Source organism: Pseudopipra pipra, chromosome 5 (assembly GCF_036250125.1).
Source record: "Pseudopipra pipra isolate bDixPip1 chromosome 5, bDixPip1.hap1, whole genome shotgun sequence".
Taxonomy (NCBI): Eukaryota; Metazoa; Chordata; class Aves; order Passeriformes; family Pipridae; genus Pseudopipra; species Pseudopipra pipra.
The window spans coordinates 65,307,978-65,333,609 of NC_087553.1; positions in this window are offsets into that span (position 1 = coordinate 65,307,978).

Here is a 25,632-nt window from a genome sequence, read left to right on the forward strand (position 1 = left end):
ACATTTTAAGTTGTTTTTTTACTAGGCTCTCCAGAGACAGCAGATGATCCAAGTAAAACAGAAATACAGAAGGTTTGTCTCATTTGAGAATATTTTATTTCACAGCCTTAATTATGTGCCTTGATGTCGTCAAATAACCTGTGTCTTTGCTATAAGTTCAGTTAGGAAGCCTATAAATCAATAAAAAGGCATCCAACGTAAATGGATTAGAAAATAAACATTGTTCTTAAAATGGACACTTTTATCAAAACAATCCACAGCCAATTTGAGGCAAGACATGTGATGGCAAAGAGAATCAGTCTATTATTCAGTTATTCAGTCAATTTAGGAGAAAGGTAAAAGATCAGTGTGAATGAAGCTTTGAGGTTTGCATTCTTAAAAAATGGTGGAAACATCAGTAAAGGTTGCATTCTGATTTACACAGACAGGATACTTGAAAATCTCGCTTTACATTTTAGTCACTGACTTTATTCTCCAAAATCATCATAATAACTCTTATGTTACAAATAACTCTTTAGTAACAAGTCTTGTAGAGAAACATATTTGAATATTCTCATTTTTCATTCTTCTCATACATCTTTAAGTTTCTTTTGTATACAGTCATTTTCCAATGATCTTTCTACTCCATTTGCAGGGAGATAATTGAGAATTACTCTAATGAATTTAAGACATCTCCTGAGATTACTGGGCCGAAGTGCTCTAGAGCTCTAGTGTTCAATCATAGTTCTGATATTTTGTTGATCCGTCTATTTCTTAAGGTGTCAAAATATATTTCCAATTAAAATATAGCCTGTGATTAATGACTGTGATGTTGGTATTTTAATTTGCTTCCGTTTTTTCTGCAGATAATGATGGATGAGAAAGACCAGTGAAGGAAAACTCTTGCATGAGATCTGTACTTATCAGTAAAGAATGAAAATCAGAACTCAGACTTAAGTGGAATTCTCACTTGGTTTTCAAAACGAATTTCCTGAAGTGTAGTAGGAAAAAAAATCAAAATAGGTAGTATTTTTGTGGAATGAAAACTTTTTAAAAAAATAATTTTGAAATGTTGTTTCATTTTAGACCAATTAACCATTTTTTCATTTTAATGCAATGCTTAATGGAAACTATTTCTATAATTTGTTTTTGTAAAGAAGTCTGAGTTTTACATGGAATATTGGTCTCAGGAGAAGAGTTTTGCATTTGACTGAATAAACAGTAGATTAAACAAGAGCAGCCTCATATTCTAAATTACAGTTTGGCACTTCGGAATTCTTGGTTGAAAACCTGCATGGAACAAAGCTGTGCTTTATTTCAGAATGAGCAGGCAATGCATCACTTGGCAAAAAAGCTTCCAAATATGCAGGATGCACACATTTTGCATCCACAGGATTTTGTATTTTAAACTAAAATGTACCATTACATTTCAATATAATTTCATTATCCCTATCCTTTCATTAAGATCTGCTATTTAACAAATTCAGAGACGATTTGAAAACAAACAAATCAGATCTGTTTCAACTGGATATTTCCCCTTAGATTCAAGAAGGTGAAACAGAGCAAAATTCAACTCCCTACTCTAGGAATAGCAGACAGCTTATTCTCCACATTCATTGCTCAGTTGAAGCCTATGTTTGAGCATAAATAGTAATAATACAGCTAAAGCCGCTACTTAAACTGAGTATGTCATTACATGCCTTGTTAAGACAGGAACTTCAAAAGTTTAGGCTGGTTTTGTAGATGGATCAGAGAGAAAGTAGAGATATAATGGTTATAGTGAATCTATAGAAAAAACAACTGTGCATATTGCACATGAAAAGGTCTATCAATGACCCTGGAAAATCCATGCCCAACATGCAAAACCATTGTGATCAATGGAAAAGTATGCAGAATTTAAAGGTAGTCTGCCAGCAATACATTAAAGTACCTCCAGGTACATTAATGCACTACTTCAAATAGCAAAATCTCTTACATTCTCCATGCACATAAAATCATCTGCAAAGAGTTTATGCATTGAAATGAGAGGTGGATGTGTATTGAGACTCAACCAAAAGGAAAAACAGAAATGGCATTTTGTATGAGAAAATCTGTAAGGGTGTTTTGGTTAAGATGAAATGTAATAACTTTCTGTCTAACCTATCCTGTGTCTGGGAGAATATATACTACCTTTTAGAAAAGAGGGCTTGAAAAGAATAGATCTTTTCCTCCTCTAGCTGCTGTGAGAATGTAATTTTAATTCAAAACATTAAATAAAACACATGCACATATACAAGCACACTTACTCATGTGCATTAAAACAGAAAAAAAACCCACAAAATTCTCCCTAGAGCCTAAGCTGCAGCATTTTTTTTCAAAATGCTTATTCTGTGATAGACATTACAAACTTCAAGGAATGTAGAAATATTTAGACCAGGAAAAAGAGCTTTTAAAAAGAAACGAAGGAACTTAAAGGTGTTCTGTAAATGAAATGAAATATTGAGTACATGGACAGAAAGATTTCAGGCCTTCTGGGTCTGAAATTCTGTTCAGTGCACAGGGATTTATGTTTCAAAACTCTCTCAAGACCATGAGAAAAGTCATCACCAATTAAAGGCGATGCATTTTTTTTCTTCCCTGGAACGTACACTGTCATGTTCATTACAAAAGAACTTCTACCTGCATGTACTTTTCTTCTTGTCATTTTGAATCTTTGCACCTGTATGTGTATTCTTGAGAAATTTACATTCTTTTGGGATATTTTAACACAACTATGGTTTATGAAATTTCTCATGCTTATTAAATCCTCATAAAACTATAGTGATAGAGTTTACAGATTGTATCTAAAAAGAAAACCCACACAATATTTATAAAGCTACTGGGTTTTATCATAGTATATTTAGAGTGGTTTAGGTCAAGCTTTTTCCCAGCTCTGGTTGTGAACCAAAGAAGGAGACACTTTATTTTTATTTGATCAGAGGAAAGATGAAAAATAACAACTTTGATCTACACTAGAATTTCTAAAGTTAAATTATGTTGATAGGATGTGGTAAACCACATTACACAAGTCTTGTATTTCCACTGTCATTGCATGAATAGAAATTTGGGTTCTAATGCAGATATTTACATGACTTTTTTCAATTTCAGTTTCTGTAATTATTGTATAGTATCTACTGTATCTAGCTTTTCTTTGATAAAATTTTGATCTTCCTCCCAAAAAAGACAAAGGAGCATTAAAACAATTGCAGGAAACTGACAGGAAATTAATCATAGAACAATAAACCCCAAGAAATTCAGTGCAGAAGGAGAACCAGAATGCTGCCACTTTGTGATGATCTTTACCCAATCTATACATCATATATCTCCTCAATATACTCAATATAAAGGAAAATAGTACAAAAAATTAGAACTTACTGTAATTGTACAGAAGTCACAATTGTGGCAACTTCATTTTTCAGGGCACTAAATTAGTTATATTTTTTGATAAAATGGCAAGGAGGAAATTTAATAGGACAGAAATTTCTTTCCTTCTGCCATGCTCTCTTAACTCCCACTCATGAGTTGTTTTGCTCCTTTTCAGACATATGGCTTGTTCCAGTTCCTACTGAGGCCTGTTGGATTTGATGGGAGTTAGGTCACATTCTTAAAATGGATCCTGAACAGGCAGCAAAGAGCAGAGATCAGCTCTTTATGAACAAGTTTCATTGTAGTCTGGCACTTCTGAGCTAACACTTCTCCCCCTTCCTTCTCTCTGAGTCCAATGGCAAGTTGACCATCTGTCTCTAAAGGAGAAAGCTTTGATATGTATGAACCACTCAGCTTTTACTCAGCTTGGAAGCATTCTGCACATCAGTGTGAAATGTTCTTAGAAAACCTACCATGACAGTTTTATGAATGGAATCCTTTGTAAATTTCAACTTTGAAATAGAATTTATGGACTATGCTTAATGCTTAAAAAGGGAGTCAGCTGGGGCAGGTATCTTGGAAAGTCTCTATGGTTCATGAATAGTGAGCTCCAAAGTGAGCCAACATTTACTTTGCACTTCAGAGAATGATTTCTTCATTTGAAGAGATTTGTTCTCTTTCATAGTGCTCAAGAAATAATGTAAGGAGAGAAAAAAGAAAAGAGAAACAAAGCCAGTAAAAACTAGAAAAAATACCTTTTATGCATCAAAATATGCACAAGAAATCAAATCAATAGCAACAAAATAAGAAAAAAATGACATCCTTACTTATAGAGAAATTTTAGAGTTAATTTTCCAGGAAGCTTAAAGAGCTAGAAGTTTATACTGAACTATACATGATACTACCATGCAACAGGCATTACTTTGTCCGGACAGTGAAAAAGAATCTAGGGATGAAGATTTCCTGTGTTCATGGTTCAGCTGGAGATTTGCAGACTCTGACACCTTTTGTGGCTAGGTTTTCCTTTGGAATTTAAGTCTTATTATCATCCACCAAAAATTTAATTCTAGAAACAACTGATTGTTTGATGTTAATGGCATCTTGAAGCTTTTTTTATACCTTAACTAACACTTCTTGGCTTCCTTTAGTCGTCCATTCCAAGAGCTGTCTGCTTTAGACTACAGATTTTGCAACTGTTTCCACACTTTCTTAACTTCTTTCCCTCATCCCTAAACCTTTCCATGCTTTTCATCTTCCTTTCCATGCCTTTCCAGCTGGCAAAATGATCCTCCTCCATTCAGCTACTGCCAACCCAAACCACCAAACCATCGTGTAATTGCTTATCCCCAGTATATCCTTTCTGTGTGGGCATTTTGCCTATTTTTGTTGTCATATGACTTGTGTTTTAGATTTTGCACACTTGCTAACAAAGACAAGCTAAGAAAGGTGGTTTGGCAAAGTCAAGAGAACTAGTTTTGATTAGTAGCTCTGCATTACAGATTTTTCTTTTATACAATCTTTGATCTAAGCCTTTGATATGATTTATTCTGTGTTTATAGTAAAATGGTGGCTCATCTAGAGGGAACACTGCGTACCTGCAAGAGGTGACTCAAGTATCACTGAGTCAGTCCGTCATTCTCTGGGAATACTGTTTTTTTCATGAACTATTTCGCTTTGCTGCTCCTCACGCTAACACAACCATTCTGGGAACTAGAACTTAGGAACCTTGGTCAGCTTCTGCCCACTGACCAAAGGGAAGCACTAAACCACCTCCCAGGGACACATCTGCGATACAAAGAAGGAAAAAAATCTGCATTTGAGCTGCAATTTACTCTTTAATCTGCTCCATTGTAACACCGACTCCAGAAAAGGTTTTTATGTTCCAAGTTGTTTTAGTATAGAAGAGACACTACTATTTCAGTAAACGTTTCCTGTATTTTCTCTAGTGTGCTGGTTTAAAGGTAAACCGGTAGGGGAAATGAACTCAACTCAAAGGAGAGATTATAATTCAGAACAACAATTTAATAAAATAATACAATAAATATGATAATACAGACAAACAGTTGGCTTTAACCCACAAAACCCAAATGTATAACCCAGCACCCTGGGGCATGAACAGAGTGGTGTTTTTTGGGCTCCCTGAGTCCAAAGTACAAGGAGGGAAAAACCTGTTGGTGAGAGTGCTGTTGCAGTCTGGTCAAGAGTGGTGGTTGCAGTCTGGTTGAAAAGTGATGGTTGCAGTCTGGTTGAGAATGGTTGTTGCAGTCTGGTTGAGAGTGGTGGTTGCAGTCTGGTTGAGAGTGGTGGTCTGCAGTCTTCCTCTGGATCCCACAAGCGGTTAAAAAAGTCCCAAGACTCCAAGATTATATATATCCTCCAGTTCAAGCAGGAATGCCCAGTACTTCCCTCAGGGCGTGGAGTTCCACAATGGGTGTGAGGACAGGAGCATCCTCCTATCTTGCAGGCCTCTTAACACCCAGTTTATAGCCTGAGGAGTCAGGCTGCTCTGATACCAGTTTCTGGGAAATGGCATGGAAGGCTATAGAATACACAGTTTTGGGTTACGCCCATACAGTGATGAACTGGTCCCAGCTGTTCTAACTAGGACATCTCGTTAGGTATTTTTGCAATACACTGGGCTCACATAATACTTCCTACATCAGAACCTTTCAATTCCTCAAGCTATCATATTTCTTGCATCTTAGCTTTTCCCACAGCTGTACGTATTGCTGATAACTTGTCATACTTCATTATATATATAGGCCCAGATTGTCTTTCTAAATACGATCTTTCAATTATCTTCAACTTCTGTAGTGAATTGCTCTAATCTCAAACCCTAATAACACTCTTGGAAGCTGCAATATGAAGAAAGTAGGGAAAACTGTTTATTAAAAGTACAAGTTATTTCAATAAATAAAACATCTTTTACTTTGTCTTTAATATTCAGCAAATGATATATTGAAAAAAATCCCACTTAATAAAAGAAAAAAAGAGAATTTCTTTTCAGATGAAAGGGAATGCCTTAGCTGATCCCCTAATGGTGATTTGGAAGGAACTCATAATATTGAAGGCTGATACAGCATAAAAGCCTGAATTTTGCATCTACTTAAATCATTTATTTCTCTCGTCAAAAATACAGGGATGTAAGCTGAGCCAAGAATGATCAGCATCAGTCCCAAAATGAATACACATCTGAGTGCCTGCTGGCCTGAGATTCTGGAATGGTTCCAGGATCTGGCAGTATGGTAACTAGATGTGTCACTTAGTAAATGAAATTAGTAATTTAATTCTGCCATAGTACCAAAGAAATTAGCAAAGTTAAATCAATGTTGAATTTGAGCCCTTTCCTCAAAACACAAACATAATTTGATTTAAACATTTGCATTAGCCAAGTGTTTTTGTGAGTTACTTCAGTGTAGGGTTTCTTTCACTATTAACCCTTCACCACACTGAAAAATGTCTAAGAATATATGAGGAACCTAGTTTATGACCATTGACTTCTTTTTCTAAACATATATATACTTTGTTCTATTCCTTTTTTCTTTTTCTTTTGTAGTCACAAATGTGTGAAAGAGTAAATTCTTTGCATAAGTCCTAAGATTACCAGCCAATGTCATTTGTTGCAAATGAGAGTGAATCAAGGTGAGTAGCACCCTGACATTCAAAGTCCAGATTCACACAAAGTATCCTATTTTAAAATCCAATAAGAAACATTATTGGCAATTGAGCTTGTAGAATTGCTTTTCAATTACGAAGATCAAGGTCTGAATTCCTATCTATTTCCTGTCCTAGAAAAGAGACTTTCAGACCCATGACATGTTGTTCGCTCCCTGTGTGAAGCTTTAGCTAATAAATTCATGTATGTTTTTTGCTCAGATTTATCTTGTGGTTTAGGTAAATTCATGTCTCTCTCTCAAGCCATCACAGTAGAGGTAAGGACCACCTTTAATGAGAAAGGGAATGAGAAATAGTGTGGGGTTTTTTTCAGTTTTAGAGATTGCCATCAAAAATTGGAAAAGACTGTGAAAACACGTTTTGAATGTAAGTTTCTCACTGGAAAGCATGTGATCAGTTAATTTATAAGTCTTTATAAAAAAGTGGATTTGCCTTGGCCACTGGACAAGATAGAAAGCACTCGAAAGAAATGAATATAACCATGCTTCACTAATTCATTCAGCCTCAGATCTGAAAGTATTCCCATGATGTTTGTAGCCAGAACAAAGCTAGATAAAAAAGAAACTTGAAAGAGCCTGGTTGAGTCAAACACACAGTACAGTTTCTAGAGAGAACACTGTGATTTTCATGGCTCCTGAGCTGTTCATATCTTAAACTTGAATTGGACTCGAAAAGGGAATGGTGCTTGATAAGATAACCTATGATTCATAAGGCATTCAACTGTGGAAAAATGTTCTTAAATTCCTGTGTACCACCTTCCCATCAGATTGGCTTTACCTCCTTAAAGTATTAGGTGTAACAAGGAAAAAAGGTCAATTAAACTAGAACAGTCTTTCTTCTAACTTTTCCAAAAGCTTATTTGAAAAGGGAAATAACAACTTTACTATAAAATTTCTAAAGTCATTAAAGCCAGGAAATCATTATGAGAAATGCAAATTATTATACTATTAATATGTTTTTTTTCTACAGAAATTATGTTAGCTTTTCATTCTCCTACTTTGTGGTAGAGTACCATTTTTGACCCTACTCAGATCACAGCATTGCTTGGAATTTCAATTACTCCTTTTACTTTAATCATCAGGAATATAATCGGATGCCAGAATCACATGCTGCCTTATTCTACTGGAAGTGTTCATATATTTCTTGATGCTGTAGGTGATGAGACCGCCCACAAAGTGAAAGCAGGCTAAGAACAAATTACAGAAAAAATCCCCCAAATCCTATCCCCTATGTTTATCATGTGGTTTGGGCTGAACTGTGCACAATGTGACTTTACCTCATAAATTAACCCTATGCTAACCTGGCAAATTCTGTAGCTCTGAATATGAATAGGCTGGTGGCAGCAATCTGGTTGCAAATAATTCCATTCAGATCCTTAGGCAAATGTGTATGCCTTGAATTTTGAACTGGGAATCTTAAGCCCTCTCAATACACGGATTTTGAATCGGGAATCTTAAGCCTTCTCAGTAGTTTTCCAACACTTTCCGGTTTCAGCCAGCCTGAAAGCAGCCTCTGAGGATTTAGCTTACAGATGTGTTCATTAATCAGCTCAACCACAGGTATTTAAAGATCTGTAAACTCTGAAGAAATATGGCAAGTTTTCTTTCCCAGCTCCTACAAAAGTAATATTTAAACAAGCAGCAACTGTCATTTGCAATGTTAACCAATAGCTAACCAAAAGGATGTCTAAAATCTCTGGTTTTATTTAATGCTGATTAGACAAGCCTTGAGAAAATACTCTCCTGTTTGGCTTTTTTTGTGTTGGAGGTTTTTTCTTTATCTTTTTTTTTTCCTTTGAATGAAGCAGGTATTTTTCACATTTGCAGAAGTATTAGTAGACCTCAATCCTCTTGACTTTCCAAAAAATAAAGATTGTTTACTCATCTGTGACATATATTGCAGCACTATAAAAAATTGCAATGGTTTACTTGGGTATTTCCTTGTCTCTGTAAATAACATCATTCAGAAAATAAATCATATAACCAATCAATTCCTAAGGTGCTTTCAAGACATTTGCTTCTTTACCATGGTGTGCACTGAAGTTAAGCTACTTTGAGCATTAAGCTGCTAAAAGTCACACTTTCACATATTTAAGGAAACTTGTATCTAATTTATCTAGCAAAACTTCATCTGTCACCTCCAGCAGTCTGGCTAAAATAAGAAGTCAATAAAAATGCAATTGCAAATTTAAATCAAAAAGGGGTTTTTTTGGAAGATGAAAATCACATTTTGGTGTTTTGCTTTCATTTTATCATAATTCCGTCATGTTCACTTAGTGAAGAGAAATTGAGGTTTCAAAACTGTCAGTAGCAGGAATTCTTTCTGAAAATTTATCCCAACTCAAAGTCAAAACCAGCCTGAACAAGTCATGTTCAGATAATGCAAAAAAAATCTCTGCTTCCAAACTGCCCTTGTTTGGTGCTTACCTGGGTCACGTGTATTTGTCTGCACTCTTCTTCATCTTATCTATCTTCTGTGATTCATCTACAGAATAAATTTGTCTTATTATCAACAACTGGGCCTTTTACAGGTCTCAACTCGCTTGGTGAATTTCATCTATGAGGATTACTTAAATATAAGAAGTTTTGCTTCCGACAATACCATATTTTGTTTTTCAGGTTACTGAAGGAATGTGGGAAGGTTTATGTTTCACCACAAAAGGGGAGAAATGCTTTGGAGAGACCAACAGGCACACCTGAGCTGATAATTCAATATAAAAGTTTTTAAATGTTGAAGCACTACTTTGCAGGCCAGGAAGACATATCAAAATAACCCAAAATATGCTTTTATCTTGTCACTTACCATGTTGGTGATACCTCATCTTTCCAGCTCCCAACAGCCTTTTGGACATTCTATTTTTCTTTCCAAGTAATGGAGATAAAATGACCTTTGCAGGTGTCCAAGAAATCCAAGAAACTTGCAGTAGTGGCTCAAGATAAAGTCTCTAATAAGCTATTTTATTTTTAGTTGTGTTCTTAAAAAGAAGGGCAAAATTTTCCAGGTATCTGAATCAGACCCTTGTAGACAAGGAAAGTTTTTTGGTGGTGTTTTCTTTGGGTGTTTTGTTGGCTTGGGCTTTTTTTCTTCTTTGGAAACAGGAAATTATGCTTGACAGGGTTGAACACAGCAAGAGAAGCTCTGAATCTATTTGTCCTTATTAGCTTTAGTGATTCTGGGTTTCATTTCATTAACTCCTTCTCTGCTGTGTGATCTTCTGACCTTTTACTTGAAACTGTAGGGAAGGGGTCATCTATATATACACTTAATTTCATTAGATCTCGAATTTTGTTTCTGGGCAGTTCTCTCACCTTGGATTAAAAAGAGTCACTTAGGTAAATAGACTGTTTAAGGAGAGACAGTGTCACTACATCAATGCCTTTCTCTATAAAACTTCATTTGTCTAAAGTCTTACTTTGTTAAGTTTTCCATTCTTCTTTCTAATTGAAATACCTGGAAGAGAAATAATCAACAAAAATATCATTAGGTTTCCATAAAAGAGAAGGAAAAGAAATCATTTAAGGTGATCCAAAGAGCATGAAACTATTTGTGGATTTTGTATTTACTGTGCAATTGGTGATAATGCTTCTATGCTTTTGTCACTTGGAACCCCTACAACATCAGTTCAACTGAACCAAAGCTCTATGCACTTTGAAAATCCTTCTGAGAAAATTTGTTAAAACTCTCTTTCTCAAGCCAAAAGTTAGATTTATACAAGTGCGTGAAACAACCCATTTGGGGAATCACAAGATTTTACCATGTTATATTCACATTGAGAAAAGAAACCTCACTTCCTTTTCCTTCCTACGATTATACTGACTTACACAGTTATGGATCAAAATGATTCCTTTCTTTTTATCTGAACACACCTACCACATGACAGCTAGATATAAAACTGGAATTAAACCTTCTGGCTGCTTGGCTAGTTATTGATTGCTTTCACCAAGCTTCTGGCTGCTCTCACTTCTTTCCTAAATGACTCAGTTAAAGTTACTTCACTTTGTTTTTCTTCTGACAATTCCAGTGTTGAATTCTAGCCAAATTCCTCTCTGCACTAGAGTTTCCATGTATAGGTCACATATAGCTGATAGTACGAGAAATAAAAGTACGTAGTGTACAGGAAGCCTGGAGACAGCTTTTCTCTCCTTACAGAAAAATCAGAGACAACATGGTCCTCCACACATGAGGTCTGGTAAGCAAAAGCTTATTTCTAAATTGACCATAGCCTGATTCTTCCTTTTGCAGAAGCAGAGCTAAAGCTGCAGATAACCCACCTTTTTTCTTTTCTTTTTTTTTTTTTAGTTTGCTTTCCTGATCCAAACAGTCTCCATCTAGAAGTGCCTTGGCTCCTCACTCAACCATACCAGTGCTTGTGCTGGCACAGAGGAGGCAAAAGGGGGGATTTCCCTGTGGTTGACTGATTAGTTTAAGCCAGCTGTGACTCTGAAGCCATGGGAAGAGTACTGGTGTGATACCACACTCAGGATGAAATCCTCCTGGTTTGGACACTAGTACAGAGTTCTGCCTTCTGAGGTATTCATTCTAGGACATCAGGTGTCCCTTAGCTCCTGCCTGCTACTGCTGATGTGCAGCCAACATGGCAGTGCATCTGCTTTTGCCCTGCCCAGCTCTGCCTGGTGCCAGTTCGGAATTTGTTTTGTCCTAATACTAACTTATACTTTGTGTTTAAAGAGAAAATAAAACCAAAAAATCCAAAGAAACAGACAACCTAATCTGGTACGCACAGTGTGGACAGGGCTGTATTATCGATTTGAGTATTACTTAGTCACTTGGAGAAAATAAAATCTGAAAAACTCTGGAATAAAGGCATTGGAAGCTCTGTATGGAAGGCTACAGATATATGTGACAGAAAATAGGATGCTAAGAGATGATGGGGTTTTACAGTTGTTTTAGGTCCTAGAAAATTAATTGAGAAAGAAAATTACTCTATCTAAACCCATCACAATAAACTATTTTAGAAACTCGCTTTGTTCTCATGCTATCTTACAAGAAAATTCATCCCAAATAAGATTTTCAAAATGTATACCTCGATCCAGAAAATGCAGATTGTTTAAATATAAATTATTTCAACTTCTTGAATTAAGAAAAAGAGTTCAAACTTACTACATTGAGAGATAGCTTAGAAATGGTTTATGCATGTATTTTAAAACGTCAGAGAAAATAACATCTGGAGGAGGTAATGGTTGAAGAAATATTTGAATGCATTTCTAAGCCAATATATGAGCATAAAATTTTAGTTCAGTGTATTTTATAATAGACTAACCAGGCTATACACACACTTGTACTCCAATAAAAATCTGTATATTTAGTCTCTTATGCTATAAAACACATTTTAAAAATATATGCAAGTCTCTAAAAAATTTGACAGTTAATGGCATGCTGTATTATGTCAGCACAGAGCTTGAGGTCAATTGGAACTCTCTAGTACTTGTTTAGTGGAAAAAATCAGTTTCTTACTGAGCTTCGTTCATTTTTAGCATCCATCAGAAAAAAAATCTGGCATACTATCTGCAAGACTGCAGATGCAATCTAGATGAATGTAAGACACCATTCCTGAAGGAATTGCTACAACTTTTCCAACTTTTGGTAGCACTTGATAACCCTTGATACTAGCTCTCTGAGTGCCAGAATATTTTAACATCAGTAATAGTAATTATTTTGAAGCTCTCAGATAGGGATATAGCAATTTATCCAGAGCTTTGTAAATCTAAAGTAAATTTCCTTGATTGCTGGAATCATTTTCACCTGAAAACTCAACTGTAATCGTAGTTCTCATAATTTGTGCCTTAGCTGTTTGATTTAAAATAAATAGTGTAATATAAATCCACCTAAGAAATATAAAGGACCTTGTTTGTATTTAGTGTAAAAATGAGTGTCTGTGCATTTTGCAATTATAGACTTCAAAAACATGACAAGAAGTGCTTGTCTCTCCCTCTGAAAATACCACAGCAATAGACTTGCAGAGTTCAGGATTCCCTGAATGTGAAAGGAGGACCATGGCTAAGACATAAACATGGCAGCTTGTGTCTGGGGAGATGGCAAACATGGGACACATATCTAGCAGGAGAATGAAGGAAATTCTAGGATGTGTAGTTTCCTCTCTGCTCTTAGTTCAGTGCTGTCCTAGAAAAATGACAGTTTGGCACTTTCTTTAACTTTGAAACTATTTTTTAGCCTTTATTTGCATCATTTACATATGAACTGATCTTAACAAAAAAGTATAATGAGGTGGATAAGAAGAGAGGGGCGAATATGAGTTCCAGTGCTTTGAAGTGATTGCCTCATAGCAGCAAAAGAAGCTAATGCTAGTTTTTCTTTCATATACATATATATATGCACACACACACATATCTAAAACTCTTTCTTTTGTTTAATTCTTCTTAAAAAACTGAGCAGGGGAAAGAAGGAAGGAAGGAGAAGTCTTAGAAGGAGTGGCTAAGGAATCTGAGGTTGAGAAAAAGAGGCTCAGGGGGACCTTCTCACCCTCTACAACTTCCTGAAAGGAGGTTATAGAGAGGTGGGGTGGGTCTCTTCTCCTGGGTAACAAGTGACAAGACAAGAAAAAGTACCCTTAAGCTACACTAGGAAAGGTTTAGATTGGATATTAGGAAAAATTTCTTCGCTGAAAACATGGTCAGGACTTGGAACAGGCTGCCCAGTGAAGTGACGGAATCAACATCACTGGAAGTGTTCAAGAGGCATGTACATATGTCATTTGGGAATATATTTCAGTGGTGAACATGTTGGTGCTGGGTCAGTGGTTGAACTCAATGATTTAAGAAGCCTTTTCCAACACTAATGATTCTATGATACTATGAAATATTTCATATAATCTCGTTCAACTGTCCTTGTTGAGTGCCCCTTTTCTGCATAGGCAACCTGTGCACTCCCAACTATTCACGCATTACTGGACAGATCTGTCTTTTGTATGTCTTTTACACTTATACAAACTGTAAAATATCTTTACTCCAAGTACCTCTGGACCTATGTCCAGATTTCACTAGTGGATCCTCAGAAATTTCTGCTTCTTGCAGCTGTTTCCCTTCCCTTGAATACACTGTCCGTTACCCAGCTGCTTAATGCTGCTGGTGATCACAGAGGATGTTTGAATCAGGCTTTGGTGTACAGCAAGTTGTTTATGCTCAGAAGCACATGTTTTATATTCATCTTTATTTCCTCAGTCTTATTTCCTCTCAAGCTTCCCTTGTCCTTATTTCTTTCTCAGGATGAATGCATTCTAGTACAGTGACCCCAGCACAACACCCCAGAGGGAGACGTGTAGACATAGTGTGATCAGTAGCTTGGATGGACCTAACAGCTGGATTTTGGGAGAAACCCATGTTCCTCAACAAATAAAAAAAAGATACAAAACTCAGCTAAGACTGACCAAGCCTGGTGGCCTTCAGCTGGGAAACTCATCATGGCTATGTTATTTTCCTGCGGCTTCTGATAGTGTTAACAAAGGATGTGAATACTAAGTACATAGTACTAATTTGTAAAGTGGTAGTAGCTATTACTCCATACAAAGGATTAGTTGTATGCACTCTGAGGGGGGGCCATCTCTGCCTGTGATGTGATAGAAAGCCCTACAAACTCCTCTGAGAATTGATAACTGATACAAAGATACACGGCTGACTTGTGTGTTTTTTGGGTACAGCACATTGATTACACTCAGTTGAGAAGCAGGATGTTTACCTAAAGCTGTGTCTATTCCGAAGGATGTATCTCAACAACATCATTTGTTTAAACCTACTTAGGACTGGATGGAATGGCATGAAGCTAGGTCAGGAGAGGTTTTGGTTGGATATTAGGAAAAGGTGCTTCACCTGGAAGGTGATTGAGCACTGGAACAGGCTGTCCAGGGCAGTGGTCACAGCAGCAAGGCTGCCTAAGTTCAAGAAGCTTTTGGACAATGCTCTCAGGCCCATGGTGTGATTCTTGGGGTTGTCCTGTGCAGGGCTGGAATAAAGTCAATCTTTGTGGGTCCCTTCCAGCACAGGATATTCTAGGTTTCTATGACTTTATGTTTCTCAGCACTGTAGGAGCACAGCTCAGGTACAGCCTGAAAAAACTGAAAACTACTGCTGTGAAACTTCCTCAGTTTGGAAGTGATTATGTCACTTAGCTATCCACAGAAACTGATGGATGGCTTTTCTGATGGATAGAGCTTTTCTCTCATCAGATAGCAAGCACTTGGTCGTTTTTGGCGCTCATTTAGCAGAACTCCTCTCGCTCCCCCCAGCCCTCCCACACACCCCACAGACTGCCAGGGGCTCTCCGCAGCCTCGTGCCCCAGCCTGCTGCTGCCGCACCACGGAGCAAGGGACAGGCTGCCCTCGAGTCATTCATCTAAACAGCACTTCAAGCTTTTCAACCTTAATGTAAACAGAATTCCTGTAAGGACTGAGGAGGGTTAAAGATTCATATATTATATGTCCAACAGTGCAAGACTCAAATGGAAAATTATTTCTTTTTTTTTTTTTTGAATGTGTATACAGGCTACCATTCCAGACCAGATCAGCAATATAAACCCCAGGCACAATTCAATCATTCTGACAATCTGGATTTCATTTTCACACCAAGGAACTATAAATAATAATTTATAGTTTCAATTGCTTCTGATTCTCCTCATTTTTGCTTTGTTTCTCCCAGCATTGCAGTAAGAGCTGAGCACTGGCAGTTCTGATTGATCTTAGAGCAGAAGGGCCCTTTAGCCTTTGATACTGTCTCACAGTATCCTTCTGGACAAAATGTCCAGCATACAGCTGGATAACCATGTTATGGGATGGAAGAGAACCTGGCTCACAGGTCGGGCACAAAGAGTTATGGTGAATTGGGGTAATGTTAGACTGGCATCCAGTCACTGGTGGGGTTCTGCAGGGCTCCATCCGCAGCCCAGTTCTCTTCCACAGCTTCTTTAACTACTTGGACACAGGACTCTAAGGAATACTAAGTAAATTTGCCAATGACACTAAATTGGGAGGAACTGTCGACTCCCTCAAGGGCAGAGAGGCCCTGCAGAGAGACCTTGACAAAATAGAGGACTGGGCAATCACCAGCTGTGTGAAGTTTAACAAGGGCAAGTGCTGGATTCTGCACAGGGGCAGGGAAACCTTGGTTGTGTACACAGACTGGGGAAGGAGAGGCTGGAGAGAAGCACTGTGGAAAGGGAACTGAGGGTTGATGGCAAGTTGAATATGAGTCAGCAGTGCCCTGGCAGCCAGGAGGGCCAACCATGTCCTGGGGGACATCAGGCAAAGCATCACCAGCTGGGTGAAGGAGGGGATTGTCGCGTTCTGACAGCACTGGGGCAGCCTCACCTGTAATATTGTGGCAGTTTTGGGCACCACAATATAAGAAAGATATTAAGCTACTAGAGAGTGTCCAAAGGAGAGCCACAAGGATGGGGAAGGTTCTGGAGGGGAAGCCTTATGAGGAGTGGCTGAGGTCACTTGGTTTGTTCAGCCTGGAGAAGAGGAGGCTGAAGGGAGACCTCATTGCTGTTTTCAACATCCTCATGAGGGGAAGTGGAGGGGTAAGTGTGACCAGTGACAGGACTTGAGGAAACAGCATGAGGCTGAGTCAGGGGAGGTTTAGGTTAAACATCATGAAAAAGTTTTTCACCCAGAGGGTGGTTGGGCACTGGAACAGGGTCCCTAGGGAAGTGGTCACAGCACCAAACCTGACAGAGTTCAAGAAACATTTGAACAATACTCTCATCACATGGTGTGACTCTTGGGGTGTCCAGTCCAGGACCAGGAGTTGGATTTGATGATCCTGATGGGTCCCTTCCAACTCAGCATACTTTATGATTCTATGACTTCATGAGTTGTGTGTCAGGTTGGAGAAGATGTTTGACATTGTTTTCACAATGAAAACCACATGGGACTGAGTCCTACCCAGTACATTTAATGGCACAGTATTTGGTATTTTTCATCTGCTCTAGACCTGAACACATCAATCAATGTCAACAGTGAAATGAATCCACAAAACCAAATGAGATAATTGCTCCTATCCCAGGTATGTGCTGCTGCACAACTGATGTGTGGAATTCTCTCACTTCTTTTCAGAGTAGTCATTGAAATCTAATGTTTGTACATTTCCAGACTCCCTTTTCTCAGTGGAAAATACAGTTTCTGATTACAACAGAGCTTTCACAGCATGGCACACAAACTAACTCATGCAGCATGAAAAATGTCAGAAGACTGGGCAAACACATGGCTGTTTGAAGCACCCAGTTAAATTTCCGGAACAAGGTGTTCCAAATAACACCTAAAGTATAACAAAACTTACGCAGATTTCTGAGGCAAAAGCTAGCACAATTTATTATTCTGATTGCTCTTATTCCAATATATTCCTTAGCTTCTAGCACTCTGTTGTTGTTTGAGAAACTATGCATCACAAGATTGGTTTTATTGCTTCAATTATTCTGTAGTTGCCTATCTGTGTAATTGCCTTTGCTGCCCTCTGACTGTCCTCAATCTGTCACACCAGCTTTGTCTCGCTGTCAGGTGAGACACATAACCTATGATATGGCAAATTCTGGAACTTCTGTAAAGGAATGACTAGCAACACCATGAGTTGTTAGTTGTGCATTAATTTTCCGAGATAGTCTCTTTTAGCGAATCCTAGTCCTTGGCTTGAAAAGAAGAAGGCTTGTGTCAAAAGCTGGTTGTTGCTTTGCAATGTGGAGAAGTGCCTACTATCACAGCTAAAAGTAGTTAATTTACAGCTTAAGGTGTTCCCAGCCCAGATCTTCTTGCAGGGACAGCAGCCTTGGTTATAGATTAACACCCACCGAGTTTCTCCTTCTCCTCCTTCATTAGAGTGCTGCCAGCAGATGCAGATGCAGGAGTATTCACAGCAGTTTCCCAGCTCTTGGGAAACCAGCTCTTGAAACCTAGATCTTCTTGAGACTCAAGGAAATTCTTTTGAACTTGAAATGCATTATCACTTGTGGGAAGTATCTTATGTTAACTTGTAAGTCACTGTATCACTGTAATTTAATGAATATGGAATGTTTACATTGTCTCCCTTGAAAAAGATACTCATGGCAATTATGATGAGAACACTACCAGCTTCTTCTTTAAAATAGTCCACTTATTTTCACTGTAAAGACCACAAATGTTACTCAACACCACATCACGACATTCCTTACTAAGGATACTTGTTGACAGTAGGAAAAATGCAATTTTCTTATTCTTTTCTTTTCCTTCTTACAGCCTTTTCCACTGAAAGCTGTGGGGAAAAGAAAAATGGCCAGAGAGTAGTAACTGTTTTCATGCAATACTTCTCTTATCTGCATTTGAATTCAGGATGTTTATGGTGATAAAGGATTGCTCTGGTGTTTGAGTCTTTCAAAAATCATGTAGGGAAGCACACAATTCCAAGAGAGAGAGAAACCAGATTTCACAGCTGTCACTGGTCATCCAAACCCTGCAGCACAGTTTGCAGAATACATGCTAGTGATGCACCAAAGAATTATTTAACGTGCTAACTTCTGCAGGAGCTGACAGAAAGCACAGTTATTGTGCAGAGCTGGGAATATTTTCTGCATATTTTGAGTATGTAGGTTTTTTGCAGGTAGAAAATCTTACTAACCTCATATTTTCTAAAATATTTGACATTTATGTTTAGCTACATCTGACGTTTAGGTTTTTTTGTTTGATTGGTTGATTGGGGGTTTTTTGCATTTTTTTTTTTTTTATACTGAGGGCAAAAGGAAATCTGTAAGACAGGTTTATTGACTGTCTAGAGCACTTTATATTCCAGCTTCTCTTGTCACCTACACAAGTGATCACATATGTTTTCAGCTTACTTTCAATGCTTTCAGCCAGACTGATGTCTGGATTTTTATTTCACAGAGTGCCTGGGCTCTGAGGCTGAGAGGATTCAGAGCTCCACTGAGCATTCCCTACTTTCATAGAGAGCACATGCAGAACACATGCTTCACACTTCTGTCAAGAATCAGAACTGCTTCCCATTCTACCATGCTGCATTTTTCTTTCTCTCCTAAAGCATAAAGGGATGCCCTACTAGCCTTTCTTATCTGTCTGTCAGCTTATCTTTTTTCATGCCCCACCACTGACGTATAGTTTGGAGGATATGCTGTGATGGTATCATAAGACTTAATTTTTACTGCATTATGTCTGCTGGTTTTAAATAGACAGTTTCTACAAATGATGCTTCTTCCATATCAGGCTAAGTACAAATTCAGAGACAGGGGTCACCTGAATGCATTCTCATGGACTGGATGCTCAGCAAGTTCTTGCTCTTTTCCGTATGTGTTTTTTTTTGGAGTTGGTTCTTTTTGTTATTGTTAATGTTGTTTTGGTCTTCTTTTTAAGTAATCTTCCTTTTTTATTTTCTCGTTAAGCTTTATGTTGATGCTCTGCTCAGAAAAAAATTCTGACTAGCTTTTTTAAAACAGTGTTCAATTAAAGGCTGAAGGAAGAAAATTAATCTATAATTCTTTTGGGCAGCTATATAAATTAGCTTCCTTACAAAAAGTAAGGTAGAAATCTTTCTTTGGCATGCTCTGGGCAAAGATGCCAAAGTTAGGGCTGCTTTGGAAGGATTGTTTAGACCTGAAGCCCTCAACGTCCTTGGAATAGTTCTGCTTTGTTCTTTCTCTAGTACATGTAGTGATGATATCAACTGTTTGGTGATGTAGGTGCATTCATCACTATAGACTTTACATATGCTCTGAAATTAACTGTTTCTGAATTCCAAAAAACATAAATGTGCCTGGGAGCACACACAGCATGAACATAAAGAAACCAGATTATAGGAATCACAAATGAGAACATTTGTAACAGAGGGGTAATAAAAGCAGCAAGAAGAGACAGGCTTGAGTAAGGTTTTTGATAGGGTATCACATAACAGCCCTGTAGTCAGATTATAGCCAAAAGGGATATATTTGGACTAGACAGGTGGACTGGAGGGTAGAGTAAAAACTGATTGAATTGCTGAATTTGGGATTATGTTCTCACTTCATCTGTGCATCTTTTTAAAGAGTTAAGAAGGTGGATTAGAAATCTCCACAATTCTTTCCAAAATCAATTTTTCTGTTTCTGTGAGTCTGTAATTTACTTGGAAAAATAACAAATTAAAAAAACTTGAGAGGAAGTTAAGTGAAAAGTAATCATAGAAATAACATCAGTAGCAGATAAAAGATGTGGTTAGAGAGTATTCTTGTTCTTCTGGTAAGTCAAGTTATTACTGATGCCTACTAATATGTCCGGTAGGTGGACTCTGGATTAAGTAACTTTTAGAATCAAGTTCCAGAGTAATTTTTTATCCCTATGATTTTATCAACAGTTGGATGATCTGAGTTGCTTTCTGACAAAGACAGGCGCTTTGAATCTCTTCTGATATTTTCTGTGACATATTGTAGCTTTTTGTCTTTTATTATTGATCTTGAGTTTGAACACATGGCTATGCAAACCTCATCCTTGCAATTCCCCAGTTCTGTGGCTGTTACAAAGCTACTTATATGCTATAAAAATTTGGTTTCTGTGTCAGAGCATTGCTCTCTGACTAAGTAATCTTGTGATGTCTAACTACTAAGGGCAACCCATGGTCACTTTTGAGCTTTACTGTATTTTGTATTTCTATAACTTCTAACATTTTTGCTTCGAGAGTGTCCTGATTTTAGCTAGGGTAGAGTTAATTTCTCCTCAGTAGCTGTTATAGTACTGTGTTTTGGATTCAGAATGAGAATAGTGTTAAGAGGGGAGTGGCTGCATGGTATTTAATCTCCAGCTGGGTTTAAAACCACGACAGAGAGACATAAGAAAATTCTTCACAGCTCTGTGGGTTCAGATTGGAGTACATGTTACAGACTAAAACTTGCTTTATTCTGTGTAAAATACAGGCTTTTCCCTTGTTCCTGCTTTGTTATTTTTGGAAGTAAGGAGTATTCCCGTGCAGTATGCCAGTGTGTTGGCAGATACTGAGCTAACGAGATGAAGTGCTTCTACACAGTGAAGGGTGAAGAATACCAGGCTAAGCTTTTAACTCTCTCCCTCACCCCTGAAGAGAAAACAGCAGTGCTTGGTAAACACTGAGAGCTGAGGGCTGGACTGCTTCTTTGGTGAAGGGAAACTGGTGGAAATGGCCAAATGGCAGCTCTCCCTGCAGCTCTGAGCCAATCCAAATAGCTGGAGACCGTATTGTGGTGCGGAGTCAGTGATGCCTGGCACTAGCCTGCTAGTCTGGCAATCCAAAGCTGCTGCAATAGTTTCAAGTTTCTTCCAGGTCACAAGCTGAAGGATTCTTAAAGCCAATCCAGCCTGAATAAAAGGAAATGAATTGGACAAGTATGTTTTTCCAATGCAAACAGCCATGCTAACCCATTCTTCCCAGTATGTAATCGGCGCAGCATAAATACGGATTTGTAACATCAGTATCTGTACTTTCTTAAACTTCCTTTTTAAAACTGAGTTTGGACCCACATAGAAGGAATAATGAGAAATACACATCCAAAAGGGAGGGTTTATAATGCTATTTTTATGACTCCCAGAATTCATGCTTATTTAATTCATCTCCAGTCGAGGCCTCTTGCATGCAATTCCCCTTTTCTATACTCTCTGGGCTGACTAAAGTAGTTAGAGAGGTGAATAGGTTCAAAGAACTTTGTCCCAAATGTGTATGTATAAAAAGGTAGGCAGATGTTAGGATGTGATCAAGGGAGTTTTTGGTTCTGCTATCACTACTGGAATAGAGAAACAGCTTTAATATAAACAGTATGTGCATTTAAACATATATACGTATTTATATGAATTATAAATATGTACATTGATATATGAAAGGGGACATGCATAGGCAAAAACAAATAACCTACTGTCTTTTACCATAAAATTTCTGTTTACTGCTGTCTTGTACCGTCACAGATATTTCCCTAATTTGCTGTGATTTCACATTATAATATCTGGGCATAATCAGATGAAAAAGTGACCATTAGAGCTAAAAGAGTCAATCAATATTGCTATTAATACCCCCAGGACTACAAAATTTTATCAGTGAAGGGATATAATTCATGCTGCCAGTGGATTCTTATGTTTTCAATCAATATGACTGGTTCAAAAATTTCAAAACAAATCTCAAATTCTTTTAGAGTATTTTGGACCGAGGAGGTGTTCATTATTATTGATGTACTAAAAATATCAGTTCAAAGGTGTGATTCTGCTGGCCAAAAGCCGACAATATAGAGCTTTATAACAGGCACTGAAGTTGGAACTAGTTACCCAAGGTTCCTTTTGCAGTCACTGGAAAAAAATAGAAATAAAAAAGACTTAGCCAAATATGGGAGTCAAAGATAAATCAGCCTAAGTTGTTCCCTAGAGGTATGACTTTCTCTTCACTAGCTGTGAAAGAAGTCTAGCGTGATCAGCTCACATGTGGACATATATTTTTCAAGTCAAATGGTAACAGTTGCACCTGAATTCAAACAACCTCGGTTAACCTGCATTAGAATTTTCAGTACTTTAACTCCAAAAGCAAGTAGGACATCCTAAACATGTATGCAATTTTAGTTTTAGTGAAATCTCCTCGAGTCTCCCACTCCTGTCGTTGTTTACATCAGAAAGTAGAAAAAAATACAACAAAATTCCATACAGGCATACATGTAGTTCTCACTTCCTCCTTCTCCCCCACTATAAGTGTAGATATTTCTCATTCATTATTCTCTTTGAGGGACCTTTCAGTCTTTTGAGGTGACCATCTATTTGTTTGCCTACTCTTTTTCTTATTACTTATTTTCAGTAATCTTTGAGTCCTTATTCAAATGTGTTTATACTCTCTTTTTTACCAAAGGTTAAACTCCAGTGTTGTTAGCAATGTTGTTATGAAGTCACATCCACCAAATCTGTCCTAGATTCTCTCAGTTAAAGCATGTTTTTCACTCTCTTAAGACCACAGCCACATGTTTTTCTCGAGTATTCATAAAAAAAAATTCCACAGAATTAAAAACCAGTTGAGGTTAGAAGGGACCTGCAGAGGTTATCCCCCCCACTAAAGGGTGGGGCCACCTAGAGCCACTTGTCTGGGATGATCTCCAAATAGCTTTTAAATATCTCCAAGTTGGGCCACTCCACAGCCTCTCTTGGAGTTTAACTACAACCTCTTTGTAGTTAAACCTTTCTGAAGTTTGTTCAAGTAATATTGTGTCCTCCTCTTTGATGTTGCCCGCAATGTCTTCAGTACTGTTACCTTTGTTTTTCTTGAAAACTTCTCTTTCTTTTGGGTTTTAGAAATATAACTTTTCCTGGTTCTTTTTTAATTTGATTCTTCCTGTATAGTTCTCTCCTTTTCCATTTCTATTCCCTGTGAACATTTTTCCAGATCCTTTTGTTCCAGGAGGCAGTCCTGAAGGGCAAAGGAGTCCAGGACGTTCTCCAAGAAGAAACTTTTAGAGGCACAGGAGAAGGCTATCCCCCTATGCTGAAAGAGGAAGAAGGAAAGGGAGGACCGGCCTGGCTCATTTCTTTGGCTGGAACTCTGGAAAAATAACAGAGTTTATGACTTTGGAAGAAGGGACAGGAACTCGGGAAGACTACAAGGACATGGGCTTATGTAGGGAGAAAATTAGAAGGGCCAAAGCCCAACCAGAACTTAGGTTGGCTACTGTGGTAAAAGACAATTAAAAAAATGTTTCTATAAATACATTAGCAACAAGAGAAGGGCTAAGGAGAGTCTGGCGAGGCTGCATCTCTAGTCCTATGTTCAATTTTGGGCCCTTCACTACAAGAAGGACATTGAGGTGCTGGAGCATGTACAGAGAAGGGCAATGGAGCTGGTGAAGGGTCTGGAGAAAAAGTCTGATGAGGACCAGGTGAGGGACCTGGGATTGTTTAGCCTGGAAAAAAGGAGGCTCAGGGGGGACTTTCTCACTCTTTACAACTACCTGAAAGGAGGTCGTAGCCAGGTGAGGCTTGGTCTCTTCTCCCAGGTTAAAAGCATAGGAGAAGAGGAAAGGGCCTCGAGTCGCTCCAGGGTATGTATAGATTGGATATTAGGAAAGATTTCTTCTCTGAAAGGGCTATCAAGTGTTAGAACAGGCTGTCCAGGGAAGTGGATAAGTCACTACCCCCTGGAGGTATTTACAAGTCTATATAAACAGGGCACTCAGGGGCATGGTTTAATGGTGGACTTGGCAGTGTTGAGTTCATGATAGGATCTGGTGATCTTATAGATCTTTTCCAGTCCAAATGATCCTATGATTATGTTCTCAGTGTACTTTCTGCATTTAAGAATTTTTTTTCTGCAAATACAAATTGAGTTACATACTCTGAATGTACAAATTGTAGTTATTGTTCCTCCTTTTGCTTGATCCTAGTTTTGCCAATTTTGTATGTTCCATGCTGCCTTTCCCCAATCATGTTTACAGTCAGGATGATGATCTGCCTGGTCACAGCCATAGTCACTTACACGCTAGGTCACCACATCTGAACAATATCAGTATGGTCATATTCCTCCCATATAACAAGGATAAGCTACTTCCTTTCTTACCCATTTTCAGCTGAATGTTTTTTCCAAACTTTCATCATCTTGTATTTCTATTACAAATATCCTTTGTCATGCTTTGGCAAATGCAGTCTTACATACCAAACCTGCTGTCACAGCTATTGCACTGTCATTTTGCCTTACTTGGGACCTCCCTTGCCATATGTAGTATCACATTAACTTGCTTTAATTTTAAGGGTACTCCTGTCATCATTTGTATCATAACACCAGCTTCATCTCCAGTCTTATTACTGCTTTTCACCACCCATTTTTCAATCATTATGAATTTTGAAGCATGTGACTTTTGATATTTTTCTCCATCATGCCTTTCATTTCATTGCGTTACTTCCCTCAAAACCCCCTCTTAAACACTTACACTTTTACCACAACAGAGAAGGAAACCAGGAGTTGCTAAGCTGGTGATAGGATGTCTTTAATTTTGTCTCATGACTTTCTCACCATCCCTGATTTTTATGACTGTTTTTATTGTTTCTGATACTGGATTCAAGTCTGAACTCTCCTGATAAAGACCAATAATTTTGCTGCCATTTCTTAATGCCCTGTCATGCAAAAGAATGTGGTCCATGAATCAGTCTTCAGTAGTGTACTGAGAAAAAAGTTCAAAATTTAAAATATATTTGTAAAACAATTGTGCTCTTCTGTGTTTTAACATCATTCTTGTCCAGGTATTAAGGTAATATTTGTGACTATGAGCTGCCCAGTAAAGACTTCAGCATGAGAGGAATGCAGTTGGACTGTGTACCTGTAGATCCATGCCATCATGAGTAAAATTGCTATAAACACCAATGGCTTCATGGTACAGAAAGTAATAAGACAAAATTAGAAAAACTGATTGCTAAAATATATTATTGAATGTAGTAAGTTCTTTAGGATTTATCTCCATGAACCAGTGCATGAGAAATATTCTATTGTCACTGTTATCATCAAATATTTTTTCTGGCGTGTCTACATATTCTGTGACTCTGATCCTTCCATGCTACTGTTATTTAGACACCTAATAAGTCAATAGGAGTTGAGATAAGCACCAAGGGACTGGTGCTTGGCTGGAAT